The 20292-nt window shown below is 38.7% G+C and overlaps 1 long non-coding RNA gene across 1 annotated transcript; it reads left to right on the forward strand.

The window, feature by feature from the left end:
• Positions 1-20: 20 nt before the first annotated feature.
• Positions 21-20007, forward strand: LOC114234908 (uncharacterized). The gene is made up of 4 exons (XR_003621091.2): positions 21-77; positions 1621-1739; positions 19441-19644; positions 19911-20007. It is a non-coding gene; the product is annotated as an uncharacterized LOC114234908 (long non-coding RNA).
• The last annotated feature ends 285 nt before the right edge of the window (positions 20008-20292 follow it).

The following is a 20292-nucleotide window of genomic DNA, read 5'->3' on the forward strand; positions in this document are numbered from 1 at the left end:
CAAAGGACTTCTGTGCCACAGCCCACTGCCAGCTCCTCATCCCTTAGGCTGCAACAAGCTATACCAGGAAAAACAAGGTATGTTATTAAAATGTTAAAGTTGACAATAGAGAATAATAAAATGAATACAAAATAAAAGTGATGTGATACCACTGTCCTATAAGATCAGCTGTCAAAACATGTGGACAGAATGGAATAAACTGAACAGGAGAGAAATGACACTGAATTAACTTCCTATTGCCACTGTAGAAAATTATATCAAATTTGATGTTTAAACAATGCAAAAATTTTATCTGATATTTCCATGGGTCAGAAAATCAAAATCAGTCTTATTGGGCTAAAGTTAAAGTGTCATCTAAGCTAGCTCCTTTAAAGACTCCCATGGATAAACTACTCCTTTGCTTTTCCCAGCTTCTCGAGGCCACCTTCATGCCTTGGCCTGCAGCCCCTTCCTCCATCTTCAAAGCCATTAGCATAGTATCTTCAAATCATTCTCTCATTCACTGACCCCTATTTCCATTGTCACATGTCCTTATCTGGTGACTCTCTGTCTCCTTAACCTTGTGACTACATTGAACCCATGTGGGTAATCTCTACATCTCAAGGTCTTTAATTTAATCACATCAGCAAAGTCACATGTTCTAGCACTTAAAATGTGGATCTCTTTGGGGTTCAGCTTGCCAAAAACAGGAGCTCATGTGCTATACAACTCACCTGACAGTGTGGCCCAGTGGTTGAGCATCAACCCATGAACCAAGAGGTCACCAGTTAAGATTCCTGTTAAAGGTACATGCTAATTTAAGCTTTCAATCTCTGGGCTCATGTCTTTCATATTCTTAGCTTTAAAAAAAAACATTTTTTATTGATTTCAGAGAGGAAGGGAGAGAGGGAGAGAAAGATCAATGATGAGAGACAACCATTGATCGGCTGCCTCCTGCATGCCCCACACAAGGGATTGAGCCTGCAACCCAGGCATGTGCCCTAACCAGGAATTGAGCTGTGACTTCCCAGTTCATAGGCCAATGCTCCACCAATGAGCCATGCTGGCCAGGCCCATATTCTTAGCTTTAAACTCATAACCAGAGCACCATGTACTTAGGGATAAAGAGAGAATTCTGGTGCAGAGCTTGCCAATAACTTACCAGAATGTGTTTTGTATTTTGATTCTTTAGCCCACAGGAGAAAAACTTTCACAGAACCAAATGTCATAGTTATATATAAGTTTAGACAAGTGGAAACCCTTACTATTCTTATGAAGAGGAATATATCAACTTATTCCTGGACATCAATATATTCTATAGAAGGGAGTTTGGTATCAACTAACAAGGTCCTATGGCCCTTATAAATAGCTAATACAAAGTCACTAGAAGCCTCCAATCCTTAGTCTTTATCTTAAGATTCCCCATTGCCTAAATTCCCATTATACTTATAATAAAACCTGAAGACTTCTAGGCCCTTTATAGGCCTCAGGGGACTGGCCTTTATCTACACTTTCACTTGGTTTTAAATCATACTCTCCATGCTTGCTATATTTTACTGCACTGGTTCTCTTTCTATTTCCCAGGTCTTTCAAACACATGCCTTTCTCAATCACTCGGTTCTCACTCTTCTTTGCCTCTAGATTTTATAAGAATGAATTCTTCTCAGCATTGAGGTTTTAGCACCAATGTTACTCCTTTGAGTCTTTCTTTGACCACAATTGATCATTTTCTACTCTTCACCCGACATTCTTCATCCCTGGTGAGTCTCTAGCTTATTATACTTTTAGTTTTATTTTCTTTGAAAGATGTGAAATTCCAATTTAATGAAATTCCAGAGACCTAAGAAAGGCTTGGAAGATGACCACCATCTCCCAAGAATGTGAGACCTATAACCTACGAGCCATTATGAGAAGAAACATCCTGAGAAGGATCCAGGTATAAGCATGGGTGCCCAGTCTAAAAATGTAGTTTCATATTCAAATTGGGTTGGATGTTGAAAAGGAGGCAATACCAAAGGAAAATGGAGACCAGAAGAAAATATTAAAAGAGGTGGATAAAAGTAGGCAGCAGAGAAGAGTGGGAGTATTTCCTGCCAGAAACCGATCATTGTCACTAATAGAGAGATGTGGACAGGGAATCCTGAAGGCTGGTCAACCTTAATTGCTCTGAAAGGTCGGAGCTAATCACTCATTGTTTAGTTGGACATTGGTAGCTGAAGCAGCCTCCACCTGTTAGTCTTATGTAAATTCTTGCTGATTGGCTATTATTGGAATTTCCTGCCTAAAGGATATGGGTGTATCCCATAACCTTAATAAAAGGGATAGCAAAGCCAGAGCCAGGTATAGTCCTCCCCCTAGAGGTGGGCTCCTGCCTAGCCCCCAATATTCCCAAATTAATACTTTTCTTGTCTCTTTTATTTGTGTGCAGCCTTCTCCAGAACCCGAACCCTGAACCACGCGGGACGTGAAAGGGGGTCCCACAATTTCCCAAGCTAAATTGCAGAAGATCTAAATATTTTTTTTTTTTTCATTAAACCCATTTGTCAAGATGGTTGTTTGGTTATACTAAGACTATTTTTACAATATAAAACAGACTGAACATGAGTCAGGCTCTATCCAAGTTATTTAGGGTGTAAATATTTACGAAACAGTGGCTTTCCATATTAGACTTGTCTGTTGGCATTCCTGGTTAATCTCAGAAAATCTCTGAAGGAAGCATATGTGCAAGAAGGACATAGACAGGACCATATTTTTAAATTAGTTATTGGTAATCAAATAAAAATAGGCTTTAAAAATTCTGCCAGGCTTTAAAACAGTAATTTTAATAAATGATGCAGGCATAGGAATCATCTTAGTAAAGGACGACGAGGTGGGAGTGTACTTATTACTTTAGAATCTACACTAAATGGGTCATTAGACACATGACCACAAGGATCCTCAGCAAGTATCCAATTCACCCTCCTCAATTTGCAGATGGGAAAAACAAACAAACAAACAAACAAAAACCATGAATGGATGGAGTAACTATCTCAAGGTCCCAGGAATAGCTCATGGCAGTTCCAGGATGATGGGCAAAGCCCAGCGCCTTTTTCATGTAACCACATTGCCTAATTTGCCAGAACTATTTGAAGATTTACCCTGTCATAGTCCAGATGTTTAATGCATACAAATGTGATCCTGAGACTACGCTGTCACCTCAACATTCAGCATGATTACTCTTTCTTAACCACGCAGATCTGCTAAGTATGGAGCATATGGAGAACCTTTCCCACAGGCAATCCCTTTTCATTCATGAAGCCAGCTTTCAATGTTCTTTTCAAGGTGCCCCTGCTCTAGGGGAATATGTTAGCATTAAGGTAAATAAGATTATTGCTACCTAATGAACTGGGACTAAAACCTGCTAGGTCACAGTCACATGAAAATATTTCTACTTGTAGCTTAAGTAAGAAGTATCTGATTACCAAATCAGTTTTAAGAAATATGGCTGCCTTATTTTGTTTTTCAAGCTTTATAGCAGGGGTGGTTTCTGACTAGTCCAGCGACCTCAGAAGCAACCTAGTCTTCAATTAAGTTGTAGACCAAAGATGTCAGGACTAGGATGGTTGGTTGCTTTACCATAGATGAGAATATTTCTTCATACTTAAGTTGAAATGATGGTAATTATTTCACAGGGTTGGTGATCAAATTAAACAATATAATGTACATAAACCACCTGTGGCACTGCAACTTTCAAAAAATTATTATACATCCAATCCTTATACTTTTTTTATTCATCTATACAACAAAGGTTCAAACTACTCTGTTCAAACTTTCAGTTCTCATCAACTTTAAGAAACAATCAAATCTAACATCCTAAAAATGCTTCCAATTACCTTTGGTATTAAGGGTTACTTTTTAGGGAGATATATATGGTTCTTTAGCCTCTAATAATTTAGATTCCTAACAAGGTTCATACCAGACAAACTCACAAGATACTGATTAGTACCAATTGTCATTTATTTTTCCTACTGGCAAATCAATCTAATTGGGAGCTACAGGCAATTTCAGATATAGTCTACACTTTGGGAGGAAGATAAATAAAAGATATCCAATGTCCAATCAGAAAATTTTTAGATTGCACAAAGGAAATTCCCTTAGTTATCAAAAATGGGAAACGAATAGATTCTTTTAAAATAACATGTCACATCATAGTAAAGTGCTCTTCATAATCAGACCTCGGTGTGTAAATATTCACACAAAACTTGTTCAAGGACGAGTCCTTCCAAACCTCAGTTTTCTTACCTGTTAATTATGGAACAAATAATACATTCATAAGGTTGCTGATAATTTTTTGTTGTTAATCCTCACCCAAAGATATTTTTTCCATTGATTTTTGCAGACAATGGAAGAGGGGGAAGAGAGGGAAAAAAATATCAATGTAAGAGAGATACACTGTTTGGTTGCCTCCTGCAATGAACTGGAGCCAAAGGTTGAACCTTCAACCCAGGTACATGCGCTTGACCGGGAATCAAACTGAGACCCTTTGGTTCACAGGCAGACACTCTAACCAGTGAGCAATACTGGCCAGGGCAAGGCTTCTAATAATTTAATATAACATAGGCATTTAATAGAATATCTGATATACATAAATATTAGCTATAAATAACATTATTATATTTTACATCAATTATAGAGTAATATATTGAGGGCTTCTCCAATTAAATGCACTTGCTAACTTTGGTCTCTGGTGAGGCTACCAAGAACACAAATATAAAGTAGAATTTTTACATTTTTGGTTTGGGGCAAAAGAATGGAGTGAGCAATTAGTAAATATGACAAGGAAAGGCACAAGGATAAATAATATTATAATTGGCTCATTCTATGGGGAAAGTTTCCCAGTCAATATAAGTATATGTTCCATACACTCTGTGAATGTGATTTTATATGACAATGAGGTAGATATCTGGGCCACCTTTGTAGGGCTGGAAAAGCAGAAGTGCAAGGAGGTCATTCTGCTTGTCCAGGAACAAACAGCTGGTGTGTGATGGAGCCAAGTCATCGAAGCAAGTCTGTGCTACCTTTAACACCATCACGCTTCTCTTCAGGCAGGGAGAAAGTAACAAGAGATTTATAGAAAAAAATGTGTATGAAAGCCTAACGGAGGAAGCAATTATGTCCAGATGGAGCAGTTAATGGTAGCTTCATTAAAGCCCTAGAATTTCACTGAGGCTTTAAATTAAGGGCAGACTTTGGGCATTTGACATGTGGGACAACATTTTAATCAGAGAAATATAATGAGAAAATCTTCTAAAATTCTAAACATTGGGTCTATCTAGTATCATTTTATTCCATCTGGATACATAGGTTGACATAATTGGAAAAGTAACAGCCACTGAATGTATTGATATGTTGTACACCGAGTTAAGAATTTCAGATAATTATGTATAGTCATTTGTATCTGTATATTTGCAGCAGAAATGTTGTGAAGGTGATTAAGAAATGATTATCTCAATTCCACAGAGGCATACATTGAAGATCTGTTTAAGAAGTGTTTTCTTAAGGTCTTATGGATTGTGCATCTGCCCTTGAATGGCCTAAAGTTAATTTTGTCTAACAAACCAGGCAGGTGATCTAAAGTGAGACCATTTCTTCTGTATGCCCATGAAAATGGAGCCTGAGTCTCAGTCTAACTGCATTTTATCCACAATAATAACATGAGTCTATACCAAATAAGTTACAATTCAGTCCATTAAATGCATAATACTTTCTTTTCACTGTTAACGTCAAGTTGGACCTTTCCGGGGTTATGTTTGCCTGCTTGGGTTGAAAATAGCCTCCTTATTTTGATTTATTAAACCCTTTCATTCAAATTGGCCTATATTTTGTTTATTATTATAGTTACTTCACTTGAGTAGTCATATATATATATATATATATATACACTCCGTATATGTATGTGTGTGTGTGTGTGTGTGTGTGTGTGTGTGTGTATATATATATATATATATATATATATAGATATATATACATATATATATACACACACATATATGTATGTGTGTGTGTGTGTGTATATATGTATATATATCTATATATATATATATACTGAGTGACCAGATTATTATGACCACCCCATCAGTACTTCATTGGGCCACCTTTTGCCTTCAATACTGCGGCAATTCTTCTTGTCATTGACTCCACGAGATGTTGAAAGGTGATGTGAGGTATCTGACACCAGTTACCAAAAGTTTCTTGTGGTAACTTTTTCTTCTGTGACCTGATGTCTATTTCTGGGAGAATCTAACCTATTGTCTAAATCTTAACAATAGTCTGTGTCATTTTTACAGAAGAGTTCTATAGAAAGTTGAACTTGTAATTTGTATCATGCCTGTAAAATAGTTTAACTCTTCATGTATGTTAGAGTTTTATAAATCTGAACAATAGATACTTAAACTAATGTTAATAATGCCTTACATCATCTAGAGTTTTCTCATTTCTAGAGAGCTTTCACATACATTGTTACCTTAACCTTGGAGCTGCTCTGCAGTAGGTAGCAGAGAGATTATTATTGGATATATAATATATGGGTAAACTGAGAAAGAAAAGAATCTGGTTGTTGAATACATGCCATACACAATTTTGATTTGGAGCTATTTACATATTTTAATAGGTGTATGGATAAAAATAATGACTCTACTGATCTGACTCTTTCTTTAGCCATTGCTTTGATTTTCTAAAGACCTTATTTTTTTCATAATTTCCCAAAGCACAGCTGTCTTATGTCACTCACTCCAATGTATTTTCATTGCCTAAAGGATTCACCCTTGATATATTAATAGTATATACAACATCCTCCATAATAGAATTCCACCAAGAATGTATCTATTCAATATGGATGTACCTCATTCACACTAGCACTGATTAGTAAGCAAGTATTGTTTGTACATCTACAGAATGTATTATTTTTGTGTGTTTTGCATTATAAAATATAAAAATATAATGTAAAATATAAAATGTAATATAAAAGTTAAAATATAAAAGTTAATCACACAAAAAGTTAATCTCTTTTCTTGGAAAAGAGAGACTTGGTTATAAATAACTATAATATAGCATAGAAACTGGATGACATCATGCGATAAATCCACGGGAGTTAGAGAAAACTAAACCCAACTGTGAGTAGCTTACATAAGTAGATTATTTATATTGTGCTCTGTGTAAACCTAAATTTCTCAGGAGGTGTCTCAGGGGGCATCTGGAGGATGAAGAGGGAGAAAGGTGACATTGGAGGAACAAGAGTCTGATCCTGTATCCTCTGCCACAAGTCCAATTCCTCCACTTGTTTCGGCTTATACCCTATGTATAAGCACTGTTTCACTTGAAGAATAAACACTAATGCTTACACAGGGAAAAGAAAAAAAGAAAAGGGATTAAAAATTTAAAATAACATCACTAGGTGACCAGGGACATTTTCAGGAGGAGATAACACAGGAGGGGACCTTGATGTATAGGTGGAAACTGGGGAAGTAGAGGATAGGAAGCATTAATATTTTCATGTGATTATTTAAATCTATTTACCATATAATCTACCTTATGTATGAAAGTGCTTTTCTTATCATTATTGTTTGCTTTAACCTGTTCATTTTATTTTTTATTCATTTTGCATATCCATGATAAGTGAAATAATTTTAAGAACGTTAGTAGGAAACATACAGGAAAATACAGTCTTTGACAATGCAGTAAAATGTTTTTTTGAAAATACTTATTTTTGACTATTTATTTTAGTTATTTAGTTTTGTGCTTATGAAGGTAGAGGAACAGGAGAAGGTATCACTAGACCCAACAATTATTTTGAAAGCAGAGTGAGTTGACAATTTTCATTTTATTTGGCTATTTTAAAAGTAACTTCTAAAGTTACTTAAATCACAGTTTGTGGTACACCAGCAACTCACTGAAATTTGAGGGGCAACAACATGTTTATTACAAGTTTGCATATATCCCACAATATTTGGCATCAGTTTATAGTCAAGTCTATGTACTAATCCATGTGTGTGTGCATTTTGATATATGTGCATGCAGTGTATATTCACTTTAATATCAATAGGTGCATTTGCCAAATTTATGAGAGGTTATGTGTTAGGTCTGATAAAGAATATAACATATTATATTTGAAAATAAAAGTGGGTAACAAAGGGGATAGACATGCATGCCCTAGATCTTTTAGGAGCTAAGGACTAAGTAACTAAAAAAAAAAAAAATATCTACTATTTTCCAGGCTGGAATTTACCCAACAAAGCTTATTTTTTCACATTAAGGGATATATTTGAGAAAAATGAATAGACCCATCTCACTCCTTGGCTAGAAAAATGACCCTTGTCTTCAGTAAAATTTTGTCCAAGGCTTTCTCAAGCTTCATTGGTAATCCAAACCAGCTGTCAAATATTTGTCCTAGAAAAAGACAGCATTTTCCCTTTATGAGAAGGTCAGGTAATACATGTTTCTAGGAATATTCATATCTTTAAAGAATCTAGTGCATTCTCTTCATATAGGGTAGCAGTAAAGGGGAAGATGTAAGCTGCATGATAGCAGCTGCCTGGGGCAAGCTGCTTTAGGCTAATTTCACAGACTGCCATCTTCAATAGAACTCCCATGATGCTGGGAGAAATGGCCTGCAAGATAATCACTGCTTATATGATACCTCTCTTTGTACCTATAAATGCATAAACATATGGATATGTCATTCCCTAAACTAGGAGATGATAAAGGAGAATAAAACTTTCACCTCCGGCCATTTCCTGGCTTATATTCATTTCCCTGTAAGTTGTGAACTTCAAGCCAGACTTCTAGGTTCCATGGAACAGGTGTAACAGAGCCCACTGATGATTCATGTCTCTCCAAAATATCAAGACTCAGGTGTTCGTATGAAGTAGAGGGTGGAATTGGATTTGTAGTTACTACACACATCACTGTCTACAGGAAGTACACCATAAATAAGATTCCATTCATGTTTATGGCCAGCCAAGTACTTGAGGCATTTTCAGTAATGTCCTCTCTTTGAGTTGTCAGAACAACCTCTGATTTAGACATCATTATTCTTATTGCAGCAGATGGGTAAACAGAAGCTCAAATGTTACACACTAAAATATCAACCAGTGGGTATACTTAGCATAGAGCCAGAAGACATGCCCAGGTGTTTTGACTTCAAATCCTATGCTTATTTAAAGAACAACAACACCCTATAATTAAAAAAAAATAAAAAGCACAATATTTATTATACAAGGCTAGAATTCTGTTTGTACCGAAGGCCAAACTATACCCTCTACTTGAGAATCCTTCTGTGGGTAGAAGAGAAGAGAGGAGCGTGTCGCTCTGGTGAGAGTCAGTAGGGTTGGAGAATTGGGATTGAAAATCATCATGGGCAAAGTTGGAGAATTTTGCAGGCAACTTTGAATCTTTCCAAAAAGAGTATGCATTGGTTTACTAGCAGGTCTCAATATTCGTGGCCAAATATTTAATTCTGGCTCTGAACAAAAATATAAAATAGATCAGAAGCAGTGAAGAGACTGGTGATTTCAGAGGAGAGAGCATACAAGTAGGAAAGACCAAAAAAAAAAAAAAAAAATTCTGTTTTACCACTGCCAAAAAGGAGAAAGTCGGTAAACACAAAGATTTTGGTCACCTGCTGTTTTTTGTGCACTGAGCCAAGAAGTTTAGTTTGAATTTTCCCTTTTTCGTCACATGAATGCTCTGAGGGAGAAATTATGAGTGTTTCAGATGAAGAAACCAAGGTTTAAATTAATTTTACTGCCTTGCAAATGCTACAATAATTAGTGAGTGATGGAGCAAACTGCTGTCACTTTAATTCCAAAACCCAGAATCCTTCTGCCTCCCCCTTGACTTCACTTATACCAGACACAGTGTGTGTCATTCAAGTCTAATAATAAATGCAGCCTTGCATTTGTATAATATAATACGGTGTTTTAAAATTTTGTGTGTCTTGCAATGTTGCCCTTAAGTCTAGCATGGTTGAGACAACTGCATTGTAGGAGGGATAGTAAACTCAAGATTTCAATTACAAGATTTTAGTCCCAGTTCTAACACTTACATGGTAGTTCATTTAGTCAAAAACTAACTTATTATGTACTTGATATAGCCTAGAAATTCTTCTGGAATAGGAATCACTGACTATCACAATTCTTCCCTTCAAGGAATTAATGAGATTGTGGGAAAGAGAGACAAGTAAAAAATATGTATTGTGATGCAGAAAATGAAAGTCTCTAAAGGAGTGATTCAGTGGGGTTATAGGAACAAAAAGAGGGAAGGCTGCATGCCCAAGGGGAATTATAGGCCACAGCTTTGCAAAGATACATGGATTCAAGGTGTGGATGCAGAGGAAGTAAGAATTGTGACCATGTAAGCCAGAAGCCAGTTTTTTGTTATTGTGAGGGTTGGTGGTGGCCATAATAAAGAGAGTGACCATGAAGATGAAGATGATTTTATTAACTGGAGTGAGATTTAAGAGTGATTATTGCTATCATTTTCTATGGGTTTATCATTGACTCCAGCAACCTTAAAATCTGCTCCACTGAATTATTTATTCTTGATTTTTAAACTGAAATGTATTTTACATATAACATTGTATAAATGTAAGGTGTTACAACATGTTTATTGATATATTTATATATTGTAATATGATTGCTATTGTAGCAATAGTTAGTACCTCTATCATATCACATAATTAGTACTTTTTTGTGGTTGGAATAATTATGATCTAGTCTCTAGAAAGTGTGATGAGTATAACACAATTCTACTGGTATATTCACTAAAGGGTGTGACTTATTTACTACTAGAGGCCCAGTGCATGAAATTCATGCATGGGGGGGGGGGGTGTCCCACAGCCCAGCCTGCACCCTCTCCAATCTGGGACATCCCTCTCATAATCCAGAACTGCTGGCTTCCAACCACAGGCCCAATTGCCCCTAACTGCCTTCCCCTGCTAGCCTGGTCACCCCTAACTGTCCTCTTCTGAAGGCCTGGTTGCACCCAACTGCCCTCCCCTGCTGGCCCGGTCACCCCCAACTGCCCTCCGTTGCTGGCCATCTTGTGAAAGCCATCTTGTGTCCACATGGGGCTGGCCATCTTGTGTGTTGGAGTGATGGTCAATTTGCATATTACTCTTTTATTAGATAGGACTAGAGGCCCAGTGCACGAAATTCGTGCACTGGGGATGGTGTCCCTCAGCCCAGCTTGCAACCTCTCTAATATGGGACCCCCCTCGGGGGATGTCCAACTGCAGGTTTAGGCCTGTGGAATTGGGCCTAAACTTGCAGTTGGACATCCCTCTCACAATCTGGGACCGCTGGCTCCTAACCGCTAACCTACCTACCTGATTGCCCCCTAACTGCTCCTCTGCAGGCCTGATTGCCCCCAAATACCCTCCCCTGCTGGCCTGGTCACCCCCAAGGCTTTTATTAGTATAGATATGACCCTGCACAGAAAATTTTACTAACCCTGCTTTACAATAAGGGCTTGATGATTGAATCATTAGGACCAGACACCAAGATTTCCTTTCTTTGAATAGTGGAGAAAATAATTATCTTGTCTTTAAGTTGCCTGGAAATTAAAATGAGATAATGACTTAGAAAAGTATAAAAGCACCATATAAAGACAACTGTCTTTTTAATGAAGTGGTAAAATGAAAAACACTATTTTTATTCTCCCCTTCCTTCCTTTACAGCTTTTATTTAAAATTTGAAATTTATAAAAATTTCACTCCAATTTTCATTTCTTTACATTGAACATTATTTTGTATTGGTTTCAGGTTTTATATTAGTTACAGAATAGTGGTTAGACAATCATATACTTTACAAAGTGTTCCCCAATATTTCTAGTACCCACCTGGCATCATACCATCATAACAACACTATCGACTATATTCCCTATTTAAGTGACAATGGGTTTACAGGTTCCTTTCAGTCTTTCTTTTGTGTTGCTTGTCCTTCCTTTTCTTTCTCACTTCTTCCCTCATTTTCTTTATATAGTATCTCAATTGGCCATCAAAGCTCAGTGAAGGAACTGGGACACGCTTCATCCATTTTATAGACCAGGAAACTGAGGCCAATTCCAGTTGGCTGTGGAACTTGACTCAGCACACAGGAAGCCCTCAGAGCCATGCTCTAGAAAGTGTGATGAGTATAACACAATTCTACTGGTATATTCACTAAAGGGTGTGACTTATTTACTACTAGAGGCCCAGTGCATGAAATTCATGCATGGGGGGGTGTCCCACAGCCCAGCCTGCACCCTCTAAGGGGCAGCCGCCTGGCAAACAGAACAAACCTTCCAGTCAGGCTTCCAAGCATCTTTCTGGAGCACCTCTTCATTGCAGATGCTCCACATTCTTTCCTCTTCCCCCATTCTTTACTGCCCCCCCTTCTCCGAAGCAGGTGGAAGGCTTCCCACTCACTGCCTAGGCATGCTCTGCCATGGGGCAGGGTGTCGTGAGCTTGCTTTTGGGTCAAGGCAGGAGTAGGAGTCACTGCCTCTGAAGTGTGAAGGCCGCCTGAGCGAGGCCCATTAGCACTGGGAGCTTCTCTGAATCATGTCAGTCAGACCAGTACCCTGCAGTGCAGCACTGCTCCACTGAGGTGGCACCACCCCTCAACCCCTGCCTCAGGGGTGAGGGTCCTTGCCCCTCTGCCAGGAGTCCTTCCATGCCCCTTGATCCCTGGCTGGGCCCACCCACGTCTTGGGGGCACTGCAGAACCTCTGTCTCTCTACAGATGAGGCAGATCCCTGCCCTAGGTCTCCGCGAAACTATGAATCTGTGGCCAGAGGCCTGGTCTGGGTCTCAGCAACCCACGCATGCAATGTTCCCAGGGACCCCGGGAGCGGCTGGGCGGGCCTGGCCACGCACCCCCCGGGGCTGCGATCTCCCCAGGGACCCCTGGGAGAGGGGTTGGGCAGTCTGGCCACGCCCCCCTAGGTTGCCGATCTCCCCAGGGGCCCCCGGGAGCAGCTGGGCAGCCTGGCCTCGCTTCCCCGGGGTGGCTATCTCCCCAGGGACCCCCGGAACTAAGAGGACTGGGCACCGCCATCTTGATCTTCTCAACGGCCGGATAGGCCACCCCGAGTCCCGCCCCCCAGCCTCCCGCCGGCCCAATCGTGGGCATAGCGGAGTGATGGTTATTTGCATATACCTTTTATTAGGTAGGATTAGTTACAAGTCTGTACCCTTAAACACCTTTCCTATTTCCCCATCACTCCCAGGGCCAGGTAACCACCAGTTTATTCTATTTTTACCATTTTGGATTTTTAGATTCCACATATAAGTGGTATCATACAGGATATGTTTTAATACTTTCAACATCTATTCAGGCTCTTAAACACATATCAGCTTTTCAATAAATGTTAGTTATTTGTTGGAAGTACATGACAAATCAATGTATATTTATTTTTCTAAAAGCAGAGCAGAGAACTCTTGGGTGTGAACTTCTTGAGTTAAAATTCCATTTGAATGTTTTCACTTTAAAATGGTTTCTATAGTCATCAAGAATGCACTGTCTTTGACACAGTTTTGGTTTGGTTTCCAGAAAATCAGCTCATTGAACTCAAGGGCTCTCTCTCTGTCTCCTTACTTAGAGCATGTTGCCTTACTAATTTAAAATTTACAGGTTTCTTTAATAGTTCACAAGCAAGCATTTTCAAAAATCCCATACCCTTTCCGTAGGTTTTGAGAAAAATGAAAGATAAAAATCTTAGGCATGTACCTAAGCTCTTTGCTTATGTGTTTGTAGATTGTTTTGTTTCAAGGTCAGAGGTTTGGGAGTGAAGGATAACTCCATATGAGGCAATTGTTCTGTGGGATGCTCAAACAGGCTTTTTGTATAGGACAACTAGATCTCTGTGTCTGCTCTCAGCTTTTATTGTTGCTTTTCTTTATACCAGAGAACTTCAACCATGGTGTGGCTTTACTTGAGTTTATGAAGATTCAAAATCACATAGACACAGAGTGATTGCTTTTCAGGATTTTTGAATGTGGGTGTTGTTGTGTGACAATAGTTGCATCTGTAGATTTTCTAATTCTTACAAAAATATTAAAGATAATCAAGTTTTACCTAAAGATGTAATAAAAAATGGGTAACAATATTTATTATATGGCAGGTGCTTATATGTTTCAAACACACTGTATCTTTCCCAAGTGCCTATGATTTAGAAATGAGTATAGGTGGATTGTGTAATGAGGTCAAGATTGCATAGACATTACCTGATCAAACCTAGGTTTCAATTTGATTTTGACTCTCAACTGCATATGCCTTTTTTTTTTTAAATTAATCCTCATCCGAGGGCATTTTTCCATTGATATTTACAGAGATGGAAAGACAGAGAGAAACATCAATATGAAAGGAACACATCGATTGGTTGCCTCCTGCAGGAGCTCTGACCAGAGCCTGGGCCAGGGAGGAGCCTGCAACCAAGGTAGGTGCCCTTGACTGGAATTGAACTTGGGACCTTTTGGTCTGCAGGCCAACTCTATCCACTGAGCCAAACGAGCTAGGGCTCAACTGCTTATTTTTAATCACTCTGCTACAGGACATCCATCATTATGACAGCATGTTCCAGTTTTAATGATATACTATTTACTTCAATAAATAGTAACAAAGTCACAGTTTCTTGAACATCTTCTTGGTCTTGTATACACTTCTATAATACTACTTAAAGATTTCCATTGAAATTGTCTGTCTTCCCAAGATCTCATAATCAGATGATGGTAGAGACTTTGCTGAAATGCAGCTCTCCCAAGTCATACTTCATGTACTTCCCAACTCTTCCTTTTAATCATGGTTCTTACTTCTTGGCTTCAAAGAGCCATGGCATTGAAAGGAGTAGGACCCATTTCTGACTCTTTGTTATGCTCTCAGGAACTAAGGGGAAATTTCTACTCTGGCAACAAACTGTTCTTCCTCTCTGACCAGCCCCTTCCAGACTGGTAATAAGAATTATTTTTTTCAAGGTAGGTCATCGTTCATCATCTCAGTGACATCGATGGTTCACAATATCACAGACTGCTTAGTGGCCACATGACACTGGGAAAGACACCAACTCTCTTTAAACATGTTTCTTCATTTTTAACAATAAAATCTACCTCACAGCATTTGAGGCAAAAATGAGATGAACTTAGGGATTAATTAAGCTCCCATTAAGGCATAGTGACCCAAGTACCTCCCCACAAGATTCATATTTCTTAAAAGGAAGTTTTAAAGCATAACTTTTCAGCAGGGAAGCTAAGCGGAGACCACATTCATCAAACGATCAAAGTTAACATCACCAGTAATGGGTCAAATCAAAATTGTATGCCACAGAATAGGTTGGGAGGAGAACACAGCACAATCTCTGTGATATTCCTGTTAAAGGTGCATAGACTGAGGGAATATTAGACAAACCCAAAGGACAGGATCCTTCAAAAGAAACCACTCCGCACAAAGCTGACCTGTCGTCTCCAGAAGTGGAGAGAAAGGTCATGAGAGTCAAGGAAAGCTGAGAAATAGCTTCATGTCTAATGAGACTGAAGAAAAACAACTAAATTCAGTGGGTGAAGCTAGACAGACTCGTTTTGCTATGCAGGATATTATTGGGTTTATTGGCAAAACTTGAACAGGGTCTGAAGATTAGATGGCAGTGATGTCAATGTTAATTTCCTGAGGTTTATGGTCCTATCAGATTATTTAAGAGAATCCCTTGTATTGCAAGAAATACACAATAAAGTGAGGGTGATGGGGCATATCAGCAACATGTTCCCAAATAGTTGGGAAAACAAAAGCCCTTGCTGTTTTTGCAAACTTTGTAGAATGACAAGTTAGATTCAAAAAAAAAAAAAAGAGGGAAGAGAAAAGGCATTGTAGGTATTTACTAAATGCCTTGCTTCTTTCAAATTATACATGTTAATTAATTTAATGTAATTCTTTGGGTCTATGTTTCTACAAAGAGAAATTACTGGAAAATGGAGACAGGGAGGACACAGGAACCAGCATCATCATGGACATCATGAAAATCTGTCTCAGGAGACAGGATTGGATCCAGACAAACTTGGACCTAATCCCTGTCCCATAAGTCTATAGTCTGGTGCCAATCACTTACTAATTCATGCACTATTTACATATCTGTGTAATGAGAATATTCTATATGAGAAATAGATCCGCTAAAAATATGAAATGATGAGTGCAGTGACCTGGCATGGGATATGCACTTGCTTTATATCAGCAATTATCATGAACGCTGCAAGCATCTTCCCATCACTACAATATGCAACTAGGGCACTTTGAGGAGTAACTTGATGTTTTCACAAAGATAATTTTTATCAAAACTTTTATCCTACACTATTCAGAAACAGAGGCTCCCAACCAGCACATGGGATTTTCCAGTGAGTTTTAACTCTGTGAAAACACTATTGGACCAATTTCACACAACTCAAATGTAGAGATTTAAGTAGGAGATACTGGTCTTTAATAAAATGAAAATGAACATATTTAATAGAGGAGACAGAAGAGTAGTACTTGATTCCACTTCCTGCTTTCTTATTTAATAGTGCAGAATAGGTTTAGCTGAACAATATGTGCTTGTATGCCAGGAAGTTATAATTCCCTGAGTCTGAAAGCTTTCTGATCCATCACATCATGTGATTTTTCTGAACTATCCTTCAAGTTGGGCAGAGCAAGCATTGCCATTCGTAAGAAATGTATGCTTAGAGAATCTAAAGCAAATACTATAGTTAATATATGTTGACTGTTTATTACATAATAGGCACTATTTAAAACTTTCAACCACTCAGTTAGGTAGTTACTATCATTCCTAATTTCTAGATGAAAGTCTATAGAAAGTGTGAAGCCCAGGTTTGAACACTGGTATTTTGCTTTCCAAGGACATCTCTCTACCAACACTGCTAACTTCTATTACTTTCTGGCAGAAGTTGCCTGGTTTCCCAACGTACATAGCCTGTACATAGCAGAACTGATATCCTGGTTGTTTCTGTTTGTTATTCCATAGCTCCATAGGTCATATTATGCCTTCTCAGTGACTGAACCATACTAAATGCACTTCTGTGTCCTTGTTCCAGTCACATTTTAACCTAGACTTTATAACTTTATATCTATTTCAGTTTATTCTCTCTCCTCCTTCTTCCCTCCATTCTAACCTTCTCTCTTAAATCTCTCTTCCCAAGTGTCTGCAGCGGGAAGAGCCATCACTCAGTCTTACTAGTCTCATTAATATAGGGTGGGGCAAAAGTAAGTTTGCAGTTGAGTATGCAAAAGTTTATTCTTGTATTATTATTTATTTATCATTGTGTTATTTTCCATACAAACAACTGTAAGCCTATTTTTCCCCAATATTGTATATCACTGGGCTCACTGAACCTATTTTCCTCCCATTCACCTAATTTCAGTAGCTTTTTAATAGATTTCCAAATGGGTAGCCTGATTAGGAGGATTATGAAGGAAATACATTGTAGAATAGAATATTCCTAGAAATGTAGACAGGAGGAGCTTCTGGGCCTTGCCCTTCTGACCACAATGGCACCATCATAGACATCAAGATGTTGAAAGAAAAATACCACATGATCTCACTCATTTATGGATAATAAAGAATATTATAAACTGATGAACAAAAATAGATACCGAGGCAGAGAAGCATCGCACAGTGAAATTACAGCAGGAAGGCTGGGGAGAGTTGGGGGGTGGAGGTAAGTGATCAACCAAAGGACTTATATGCATGCATATAAGCATAACTAATAGACACAAGACACTGGAGTGGGGGGGGCGGGAAGATGGAGGGGGGAGGGCATGTTTGGGGGAGTGGAGGGGAGAGGAGGCCGGGGGAAAGTCAATGGGGGAAAAGGGAGACATATGTACTACTATTTGTAATACTTTAAACAATAAATTAAAATTAAAAAAAAAAGAATGCTGATTTTCTGCATAAGAATCTGAGGATAAGTATCTACACCTTGGGTATCCATTGCACTGAGAGAAGGGAGAAGGGATACACTGTGGAACTATCATCCACAAATTATGTTTCACCCTATCTCCCTCATAACCCTGCAATTCCTCCTGAGGATGAGACTGTTGAAGCATCATTGAAATCTGAGAGTTCTTGAGGGAACATTAGGACTAGTCTATCACTTCTAAGCCCTTCTCTTGATCCAATCCAGAAGGTTGTCATTGTACCAGCATCATTTCTAGCACAGGTCATATTAAAGTCATTAGTAAATGTCTCCTTTATTGTCATGATACTTCACTGTAAAAGCTTATCATCCATCAAGAAGAAATTGATCAAGCAGGAAATTTGTCCCAAAGACTCTTAGGCTACACTGTCACATGAAAGAAAATGATTGATTTCAATATGCTCTCTGCTAAATGCGCACAGTTACCTTACCTTGACACATTCATTTGTTTCTGTTCATGGGTAAAGACAGAAGTGGTCATACGCAAGGAATTCAATAGGCCATGACTTGGAGCTGCCTTCATCAGATCATCACTCCATACCTGAAGCTCCAAAGTATCTCACACCCCATGTGCTTCCCCAGGAGGAAGTTTCCAATCTGTTTGAAGCACAAATTCTCAGAGATGGGCATCCATTCTTGTACTAAATTATTGAGTATCTTGGATTGACCTTGTGAGTTGGCAAAGTCTTACTTCCATAGGTTCATTATTTCTCTCAGTAGGTGCCTGAATAATGAGAAACAACCCATTTGATAATTTTTCAATGCATTGCAGGGCAGCCTACAGCCCAATTCTGTCCTCCACCAATTTCACAACCCAGGAAGTTACGTTGTATTGATTGAAAACAAACAAACAAAAAAATTCAATCTAGTTAACAGTTATTTCAAAAAATTTAAAATTTAAAAAGGTATGTATTTCCTAAGTGCTTCTTAAGTGCACTATGGGTAGGAAATGCAAATGCTACAGTGTAACACATTCCTTATCTGAAACAAATTTTGCTGTCAGATTTGGATTCAGAAAGGTCTGAAGCTAATTCTGTGTATACCAGGGAAAGCTCCGTTCTCACACCAATTGTTATAATCTCACCATGTTTTAAATGGAGGAGGAGGGGCTGAGTGCTCATATGTTATTCTTAAAGATTAGTTTAGATTAAAGGATAAAATAACTATAGACCATCCAGCCTAGTAAATGCTTAATAAATGGAGAATATTATATTTTATGGATGACTTGTGCCCAGCAGCAATCCTATATGTCTGTACAAAAACGAGGAACACAAAAGGAAGGAAAAACAACCACAGAGCATAAATGAAATACAAACTATCCTCAAATATTTCTATTCTTTCATCAGGTGCTTATGATTTCTTGATTCAACTACTAAATTGCTTTTTGTAATTGATTTAACTCACCTCATTTTCCCTTTGAAAGTAAGTACAAAAGCCTTAGATTATGATATATTTTCTCCAAAAAAATGATTAACCCTTTTCTCTACCAGGGAGACAAATCACATCTGGTTACTTCAGTTCCATTGGAGACTTTGCTGACCGGAACTTGACAAGTTTACCCTACACTCCCAGATCTGCCTCCGATCTAGACGTTTATGCAAAGATCTTCCTAAAAATGTCTGCTGTGATTCTTACCAACTTTTCAGCCTCCCACCATCTGCAACTCTAGAATTCTCCAGTTTTATTTATGAAAAGTAAGCCATATTTTTTAGGCTTTCTGAATTCCTGTCAAAAACTCTGTGGGTATCTCTGTTCCTGAGCAGTAGACCTTGATGAGTGCCAAGTCCAGATTTTCTTTCTAGTTTCCTAGTTCAGAATCAAGAGTTCCACTCAGAATATCTGTACCAGTCAAACTCACTTATTTAAGACTCCCCCATTCTCTTTCCAGTTCTCATTGTTGCCTACAAACATATACTTTCTCTATTTTTACTGTATTTCCAATGATTTTTTTTTTCTTTAGTTCTAGGCAGGAGTAATCATATCCTGATATCGTCTTCATCTCACGTGGAAGATAATGTCCTGATGTGTGTTTTTTAAATCTCTTATAACTAGACTAGAGGCCCTGTGCATGAAATTCATGCACTCGGGGAGAGGTGTCCCTCAGCTTGGCCTGAGCACTCTCGCAGCCTGGAGGCCCTCAGGGGATGTCTGACTGCCAGCTTAGGCCCTCTGCCTAAGCCGTCAGTTGGACATCCTTAGCACTGCCGTGGAGGCGGAGAGGCTCATGCCACTACCACGGCGCTCACCAGCCATGAGCCTGGCTTCTGGCTGAGCAGCACTCCCCCTGTGGGAGTGAACTGACCACCAGGGGGCAGCTCCTGTGTTGAGCATCTGCCCCCTGG

This window comes from Eptesicus fuscus, chromosome 2, assembly GCF_027574615.1.
Source record: "Eptesicus fuscus isolate TK198812 chromosome 2, DD_ASM_mEF_20220401, whole genome shotgun sequence".
Classification (NCBI taxonomy): Eukaryota; Metazoa; Chordata; class Mammalia; order Chiroptera; family Vespertilionidae; genus Eptesicus; species Eptesicus fuscus.